This window comes from Cyprinodon variegatus, unplaced genomic scaffold (assembly GCF_000732505.1).
Source record: "Cyprinodon variegatus isolate N-32 unplaced genomic scaffold, C_variegatus-1.0 Scaffold7, whole genome shotgun sequence".
Classification (NCBI taxonomy): domain Eukaryota; kingdom Metazoa; phylum Chordata; class Actinopteri; order Cyprinodontiformes; family Cyprinodontidae; genus Cyprinodon; species Cyprinodon variegatus.
Genome location: NW_015150460.1, coordinates 1445506 through 1454813, shown reverse-complemented (window position 1 = coordinate 1454813; position 9308 = coordinate 1445506). Strand labels below are relative to the sequence as shown.

Sequence of the window (9308 nt, the reverse complement as noted above, 5' to 3'; positions counted from 1 at the left end):
TTTTACTTTCGCCCTCTGGGGGGAGCCTCGCTGGAAAATCAACACCGGTTGCATAGTGTACCTTTAAAGATCAGTGTTTAATTTGTATATCTTGTACATCTTGCACCTTAATTCTTATTCTTATCTTGATATACTGTATACACATTGCTTGTTTGCTTGTTTATCTTGTTTATTCTTAATGCACCTTTTCCTCCTTGATTGCACCTTCTTTAATTACTATGTCAATATGTGACCAGTGAATTTCTCCACTGTGAGATCAATAAAACTCATCTAATCTAATCTAATCTAATCTAAATCATCTATACTTATCTGCTTACTAATAAAACTTACTCTGGTCTTTATCTGATCTGGGGTCCGTTTCAAAAAGCAGGTTTACTGAAAACTCATAAGTTTTCTAAACCTGAAATGAGTTTTCCATTTCACAAAGAGAGTTTACTCTTCCTCCGTTTCTGTTGCCATAGTAACATTCTCCTCAGGGCTAACCTGGTCGGGAGCAGGTTTTGCTAAGTAAATTGCAGTTGGAGGAAATGGGAATCAATGAAAAGTTTAAAAAAAAAATCTTTCTTATTGGCTTTAGAAACTAATTTACATTTTTCTTAAAGCATCTTTGTAAAACACGTCTTTTATCCTCATCAGGACCCTGTTTTTCAGGTTTTGTGAGGTAGTCTTTCCACTTTCTATTTGTATATTCCCAAATGTTCATTTACTTTTTTCATTTGTAGATCCTTCTCTTGCCTTATTTTATTATTGTTATGCTGACTCATGTCGTGGGTGAAAGATGAGTCCTCCTACCATTCAGGCTCAGAGAAAATGAAATAACATCTATAAGATGGATGATGTTGTTGTAAATTTCCTCCTGGTGAATCATGCTATAAAAAAGTTCTAATGCCCCAGGAGATTTCCGCTGTTCTTATCCAACTTTAATATTTCAGATCAGCAAAATGATGCTTAATATCAGACAAAGATAACATCATGACATGCATAAAGGTTTTGCTGAAGTAATTGAAGAAGAAATTCTTTCAGGGGAATTTCCAGCCATCAATCCATGACATAAAGCTCAAGAACATTTGTGTTATGCAGCAGGGCAAAGTTCACCTCTGAATGGCCAAAAAAACCCCAAACCCCCCCAAATGTAATTGAAATGTATTTGAAATACTGTTCTCATATGAAGGTAGATTCGTGTCTTTATTAACATCCTACCCATTATATGTTCCAATACAAAAAATAAATGAAATTTACTTCAATTAAAAAAAAGTTCCTTTAAACAAAAAATGACTTCAATCAAAGAAAAGCAGTGTACAAATGTATTTTTTGAGTCTCAAATATATTTTTGCATAAAATACTTTTTTTCTTTGCTTGAAATTTTTTTTTCCATTGAAGTGAAGGTGTTTTTAATTGAAAATATATCTTTTGATTGAAGCAACCATTTTTTAATTGAATAATAAAAACACAAATCTACCTTCATAATCTTAAACCCGAAACCTTTCTCTGCAGCTGAATTAAAACAATTCAGCACAGAAAGGATTGCCATAACTCATCCAGAATAATAGGAAAAAATACTTTTGACCTCTTTGTTTTGAATTTACAAATCATTTGGCTAAAATAAGACTAAGAATAATTTTAAATTTTATTTTCAACAGTGTCAAGGCCAATATGACACCAGCTTGAGAACACACTACAAATCTCACAAATAAACAAAACTCTGTGAGCAATCACAAATGCTTGATGACAGTTATCACAAGGAGAGCTTCATCGATTTATTAGATTTAAAGGTATTTCTAGATTATAAAGGATCAGGTTGTCTCAGGATATTTCCACTTAAAATAAAAAATAATTTGAAAACTACATTTTTTTTTAAATTATTTGCATTGTCTCTTCTTGATATCAAACCTGAAGAATTACATCAGAAAGAAAATGTTATAAAGATCTTGATTCTGACTTTTTTTTTTTTTTAGAAAAAAAGGATATAAAAAAGTATATTAATGTCTATATTTAAATGATTTATGTCCAAACTCATTGAATTAAAGCCTTTGAAAAATAAACCTTTAACCTAACATTCATAAGAGCAACATAGCTATGAGCTATTTTCTAGTATTAAAGCATATCAAGTTTATTAAATGGTTAATGTTTAAAAGCCTTAACAAATATTTGGTGTAAAATCCTTCCAGTAAAATGCCAGAAGACGTGTCGGGTTGCCTGGACCTGTGACAATGAAAATTATGACTTGGAAAATCTTCTCATTTCTTTTTCACTTTAAGAACTAAAAACAGGTCAGATAACCGGTCATGTCTGCAGCTTTCCTTTATTTTTTTCTCACGCCTGCAACTTAAAATAAAACCAGTTTTCCTCTGTGTGTGGGAGTAGTTTCTACCAGAGGAAGATTTCATGTTTCTGCTGAATGCTTTGGGTCAGTACTGCCAACCTGTTTACAGTTGGTCCATCTTTTCCATTTCAGCCAGTTCTTTGTGCCATTAGATATTTTTCGTGGGTCACAAACCTCAACTTCAAATATTTTTGGATGGTAAAAATCCTTTTCTTCTGTACCAGGGCAACCTTATTTCCTCTTCTAATAAAACCAACTACCAAAGGTAAAGACTCTAAATCAGCCCCTTGCATCCACCGTGTCTAAGATACATTTTCACTATCAGGGAATTCTTTGTCTCCATACAAAACCTGTATTTTCAATCAAAAACACAGTTCCTTTCAGAAGTTTATACACACATCATCTAGATGTCTTTCTTTTTTAATGTTTGGAGTTTTAATTAACTTTTAGGAATAACTATAAAACTTAAGGTTTTGTGTGGAAAGGAGATGTTTTCAGACGAATGAAAAACTACAGCTGACACCATCAGGGAGAAAGGAGAGAGGTATCTGTATTTCTTCCTGAAGGAAAGTTGACACAGAGACTCGGTGGAACGATGAAAAACAGGAGTTTGTTAAGAGAAAGAAATCAGCTAAGAAGAAGTGAGACACTGAAGACACTGATGGAGTGGAGAGAATCGCCAGGAGTGCAGAGAGATGCAGCATTAATGAAGGTAAAGGTAGCTAAGGCTAAGCAGAGGGCATGTAGTGATTTTTATGATAGGTTGGACAGCAGTGAGAGAGAAAATGACTTAAACTGAGATGGATAGAAAGGATCTTCTGCAAAGTAAAGTGATCAATGAATGAGATGGAAATGTACTGACAGAGGAACAAATGTAAAAAGAAGACTGAAGGAAAGCTTTGAACACATTACCAAGCACTCAATGGTAACACAGTGGATTTTAGTCATCAGATATAAAAACAATACATTATTTAATAGAGATCTAAATAGATCGCAGAGGATTTGAAAAAAAAAAAAAAAAAGTTTGGTGGCTGCTTTGATGGCTTCAGAATCAAATTAGTAAAGTAGTGGAAAAATCATTTAGGGACTTATTTTCCAGGTGTATCAATGTACTGGAAAAATCTTACACAATGATTTTTATCTGCTAGAAAGCTGTTGATTGGACACTATACACTGACTAAAGAGGAAAAGAAAAAAAAAAAGTCCAGGAAAGAGGGTGTACATACTTTAGCCCAAAATAACCCTTCTATTAAGAGGACTTTGTTGATTTTTGTAAACCTTATGACTAGGGCTGCAACCAACAATTTGCAAATCGATTAATTTGTTAATTATTTTTTTTTGATTAATAGATTAATAATTGGATTGATTTTTTTTTTTTTTTTTTTACAAAATAGAACCATGTGAAACTAAAACTTTTCCACTTAAGGAGTTCCGTATAGAGCATATTAACTGACGTCAAAGTTTTTTGTTTTGTTTGTTTTTTTATTTTAAATGCAAAATGTTTCTGTATTTTTGTTACATTTTTTTATTTATTTTATTTAACCTTTATTTAAGAAGGAAAAAAATTCCATTGAAATTAAAAGCCTCTTTTTCAAGGGAGTCCTGGCCAAGAGGCAGCAAAGTTACATAAAATACATTAAACATAGATACATTAAAATAAATGACAGGTACATTATAAAATAAAAAACATACCAAGTAAAACAATTACAGCTCATTGTGATATAATTACTGCTCTAAGTGGGTCGCTCTGTCAGCTAAAGGCATATTTTACCGTCTCTATAGTCCAGTTAATGATTAATCGTTACTAAATTAGTTGACAATTATTTCAATAATCGATTTCTCATGATTAATCCGATTAATTGTTTTAAGCCCATTTATGACCAACGTCAGAAAAAGTTACAGAAGTTTGTCATGCAACCAGAGAGTCGCGAGTTCAAACCCCATCTCCGTCTGTCTCATATGTTGTGACTTTGGGCTAAACACTAGTGATGGTGATCAGAGAGACTGGTGGCACCTTTCTATGGCAGCCCTGATTATAACTATGCAGGGGATAGTTGTCATGATGTTACAAATTTCTGACTCAAAAAATGCAGATAACCGAACAGAGAGACCAGGGAAAAGGTTTAACGGGTTTTATTAAAGAGGTTAAACAGAGGAAGAAGTGTTGCTCTGAACACTGCTCAACTTGGAACTGTAATGTGAGGGGAAGACAAAGCGGTTAGTTCAGGCTCAGTGGTTGTTGTATCCTTGACTCCTGTCTATGTGCTGTAGTTCCAGTGTTTGTCTGATTCGATGGAGGGCGGAACAGGTTTTACCCAGAATGCGGCTGATAGTTGGAAAACGGAGAAACTGACTGCCACTCAGATTTCCTGCGGTACTTGAACGGGTTGTAGTGGAGAATAATCCCTTTCTCAGTGGAAAGCTCAAACGATCTCTTGGGGAAAGTGGATCCAAACCTTCTGTTTGAATCCCAGCTCAGTTTGAAGCTCAGTTGATCCTTCCAGGGAGGGAAGGTCCGAGAGATCCAGTTAGCAGGACAACTTCCTGCCAAGAGGCAAAGTTAAACTCAGGTTGACAAAAACTCAGCAAGACTCAGCAAACTCAGCTTGGCTAGAGTAACTTAAACTGGCAAATACTCTGGCGTCGAGGTAGTGGCAGTCAGCAGCTTAAGAACACTCCGTTTAAAGAGGAAACCATCAGCAGGTGTGTGAGGAGGCGGACCATAACCAGGCGCCTCCTGGTGGATGAAAGGAGACAAACACAGAAAACACAGACACAAAACAGGAGTCCTGACAACAATTAAGAGTTAAAAATGTTGTTTTCGGTAAGAACAGTTCTATAATTTATAAATATTTATTTTAATTTATTTAGTAAAGTTATTTTAATGTTTTTTAGTTTTATGTGAGTAAAGATCACATGACTAGTCTAGTTGGTGGATTTGAACTGAATTGTGGGTAATCCAATGTGGCTACAGAGACACATGCCAGCATTGCAGCAACGTTACTGATCTTCTCAGGAGGAAAAGTCTATTCTGTTCTGAAAGGTTCACATTGTAACTTGTGTTGATTATTTGAAAGTTTAATGTTGATAATTTAGCAAGTAGGATCCATCTCCTGTTTAATCTAGTTTGACCAATTTTCATTGAAATCTGTGTTTTGATAGATTCATAGATTTTTTTTTGTGAACGTGCCATTGAAATGTTTTATATTCTTTATTTTTGTAGTTTTCACGGTGTCTTCAAAAAGAGAGAATAAAATGTAAAAAGACATCTGTATGATGCGTGGCCCTCCTAAAAATCAGACCTGAGTAGTTAAACTGTTTCTGTGTCCCTGTGCAGCTTCGGCTATGGTGCAGCTGGCTGCCATCCGCGCAGGAATGTATACATGAATGGATAAACATTTATGAAAGTATTACAAAGTGCTTTGGTGTCCTCAAATTGAAAAGAAGCTATATAAGTACAGACCATTAACCATTTCTCTGGATTAGTTTATATTCTGTTTCTCAGATAAACGTCAGCTTCCATAAACATTGGAGTATTCATTTCCTTTTCAGAAAGCAAATATACAAGTTCAGCCGGTGATAAAATACCTACTTACCTCCACTTCATGAACTACTGCCAGTTCTGTGAAGTAGAAAAAAAAAACACTTTACACAAGTCAAGTCAGATACAGTTTTAAAGTTGATTTTAGCCAGTAAATAAACCCAAGTTAAAAAAAAAAAAAAAAAAAGCTCTTCAAATAGTCTATGCCTAGCAGGGGTGTGAAATAAGCGCTAAACTTTTTAGTAGTGCTTCACATGATAAACTGAAGCAATAAAGAGTCGCTGCTCTTCCCCTTCATCTCTGTTTCACTCTGACCGACACACACACTCGAATAAGTAGCAGCTGATCAAGCTGAGAGCTCCTCACTGGGATGTTCGGAACAATTACCTCTGCCTCGCTGCCACTCAGGACCCCTCAGGTGAAGTCATTATTTCACCCAGAGGCTGCTCACTACCGTCACAATTAATTCACATTAACACCAGAGTTTGGGCCACCAAGGCTATTTGGATGCATGGCTCAAATTAGAAACATCTACTGGACAAGGCAAGGGCCTGGGAAATGTTCTTTGCTTTTGGGTCAGATAGAAACTACAAAGCCAAAACAGCTCATAAAGAGGAAGCTTTTACAATAAGGTTTAAAGATTGTTGAAGTTTTGGCCATAATGCTCGAGAGAATATATTGAAATTCAATGGGATTTTGTGGGTGTGAGGGACCGAGATGAAAAGCATGAGGAGTCACAGGAATTAATACAAAAATAAGGTCTTTTATTTTTAACCCAAAAAATGCATGGGTTCAAGTCATAAAAGACGCCAACCAAAAAGAGAAAATTAAACTCAAGCAAACTGTGCCCAAACTAACTGGCTGCATAAACAAACATAACTGACCTAACAAAGAGATGACACACAGCGGTAGAATATACACTGGCTAATCAGACCATTAACAGAATAGGGGTAATTCAAACTAAACAAACAACCATAAATTACAAACATTGGCAGTACAGTTAGGTTTGGCAAACAAACTAATCTACTTATATCTTAGAAAAATGAAAACAACCCAACCGCAAACAAATCCTAAGTGAAAAATGCAAAAAAAATTAGAAAAGGAAAATTTATTTCCCCCCTTTAAGCTGCACCTGATGGAACAGTCTAATTTCCCCTCCTGCATTTAGCAGATCTGAACCCTGGCTGCCATCTTTTGTCTGGCCAAACTCCTAGGCACCATAGGTAAGAAAAAGATTAGTGACAAAAACAGAAAGAGCAATGAGTGCAAACAAATACAGTGAACTAAATGTGTGCTCTTACAAATAGAACACATGCGTTTGAACTAAGAATAAAATTTTATTGCAACCTAAAGTATGTGTATGGATTAAATAAATAAAGGTGCATGTATACTCCAGACTTTAGGTGTGGCCATGGGTTTGGTCATCACAGTGGGTAAAATCAGTTTCAAGCAAATTTTAAGCATTTCAGTCATTGTTTAGGCTGTTTTAAATTCAGAAGATGATAGACTGAATAAAATTTCAGCACAAAATATTTTACATTTTTATTAAACATTTTAACTGTCAGAATAAAAATTCCTCTTTACTCAATAAACCGATATAAAATACGAGTTACCTGGTCCTAAAAACCTTAAGCAGTCCCAGACCATCACACTTACACCTCCGTTTTTCACTATCTGTTTAATGATGTCTATCAGACTCTAGGATGAATGAAATACTATTTTCTTTTACTTTTTTCCTCCCAATTACCCCAGGTTTTCTTTCTCTGATTATACCTCTTTTGTGGTCTGAAGCCGGCTATCAAGGTATCTCTGGACATTCCCGTCATGGGCAGTTCTATCCAACTGCCCCGTAGATTGGCCTTTTTCTTGGCAACGGGGTGTAGGAATTGGTGGCTGCTGATACAAGGTCTACCTCTCTTTCTTTTCCCTTTGTGGTTCACAAAAGGGATTTTCTGGTAATCTTTAAAGCGGGCTTATGAAGAGTATTTACTAACTATCTCCAGTGCCTTTGGACAATCTCTTCATCTGCTAGTTGCCGGTTTGCAGGTGCTCTTGGTTGCTTATGGTCGCTCTGACGAATCTGGAGGATGTACAGCAGAGGTGCTGAGAGGACCTCAACATTTGCATTTGTTCCACACTGCTTTTTCACAAAATTGTTCACCTCTCCCAACGCATTACTGGGCAGCAGTAGTTGACTCCATGAATTTGCTTTTCCCTTTTTGGACGTGGAGTCAAACGTAAAGGTTGTCTGCCGCTGTCCTGTTTTTTTTCCTGCATTTGGTCCTAGGTATGGGAGAGAAAGACCAAGTCATTTGTAAAGGTTTCCCAGTTGTGACCATAGTGCAAATTAAATGTTTTGCTTTCCCGTTGTGGTCTTTTTTATGACCAGCAGGAACAAAAACAATAAGAATAGCCTTCCCTAAGGTAGGCATCTGTGAGTGGATCTCCATGGGCCAGTCTCCAAATCAGTCCATCGTAGAAGTTTTGTATTTTTGCAAGTGATTTTATCAGGTGTCTGAGCAGCCTTTAGAGGGATGCCCTGTCTATGATATCAAAATCCTTTTGGTATTCAATAAAATTAATGTAAAGGCTGGAATTACACTTATGATACTGTTCTACGATGATGTTCTACGATAGTTAGTGCAGGATCCATCTTTGTACCTGCTGATCTTAAAGCTATCCATTGAGTTTGATGTCTGGTGGCTCCTCAAAGGGCTGCAGCCATCTTTGCTCCTGTCCCTCTTCACTGTGTATCTGTTCTCCATATTTGTTATTTACTAGTCTATCTGGCTAACTAAACTTTTCAGAGAGCTTTGTAGTGGTGATATAAAATTCTGTCTTTCTCTATTCTTCTTGGCTGCTTCTTCCACCTTGATGCTCTTTTTCACACTCTTCAAAAACTTCTTGATTCATGGCTTTCTCTGCTCATGTGTGACGGTCGTTAACTTTTGTTGTCTTCTCTTTTTTCTCCTTTATTATCTTTAGTGAGTCTTTCAAGATCCATTCTTTGTTGCTTTGCTTCTGTGGGCCAAAGACTTCATGGTAAGTAATCTTCATTGCATATTTTCCTGTCTTTTATTTTAATTTTATTTATATTATATGTGAAGTATTTCCCTTTCCTCCTCTGGTGTTTGTCTAATTAAATATGCAATAGTAAAAATAATGTGCTTTCACACTAATAATTAAAAACTTTACATATTTTTGTACATTCATTATACTTGAGTTATATACTAGAGAATCTGTTTTCTGTGATCATTTGTACAAACTGTATTTTTTTTATCTCTAAAAATGAATAATGCAGTCTTGTGTTGGGGAAAACCATTCATCTGTTTCCTCAGACAGTTCTCCAGGACAGACATTCACAATTCAACAGTCTTGGTCTTTCATTGAGTTGTTGTCATGGTTACCTTGATGTTTAATGGATCCCATGCTGAAGAGGAGACA

The 9308-nt window shown here is 35.8% G+C and overlaps 1 long non-coding RNA gene across 1 annotated transcript in view; it reads left to right on the top strand.

Moving 5' to 3' along the window:
- LOC107085364 overlaps window positions 1-8906 on the top strand; it is a 67458-nt gene extending 58552 nt beyond the window's left edge. The window contains exon 3 of the long non-coding RNA XR_001481259.1: window positions 8850-8906. This is a non-coding gene — a long non-coding RNA (uncharacterized LOC107085364). The remainder of the gene's footprint in view (window positions 1-8849) is intronic.
- The last annotated feature ends 402 nt before the right edge of the window (window positions 8907-9308 follow it).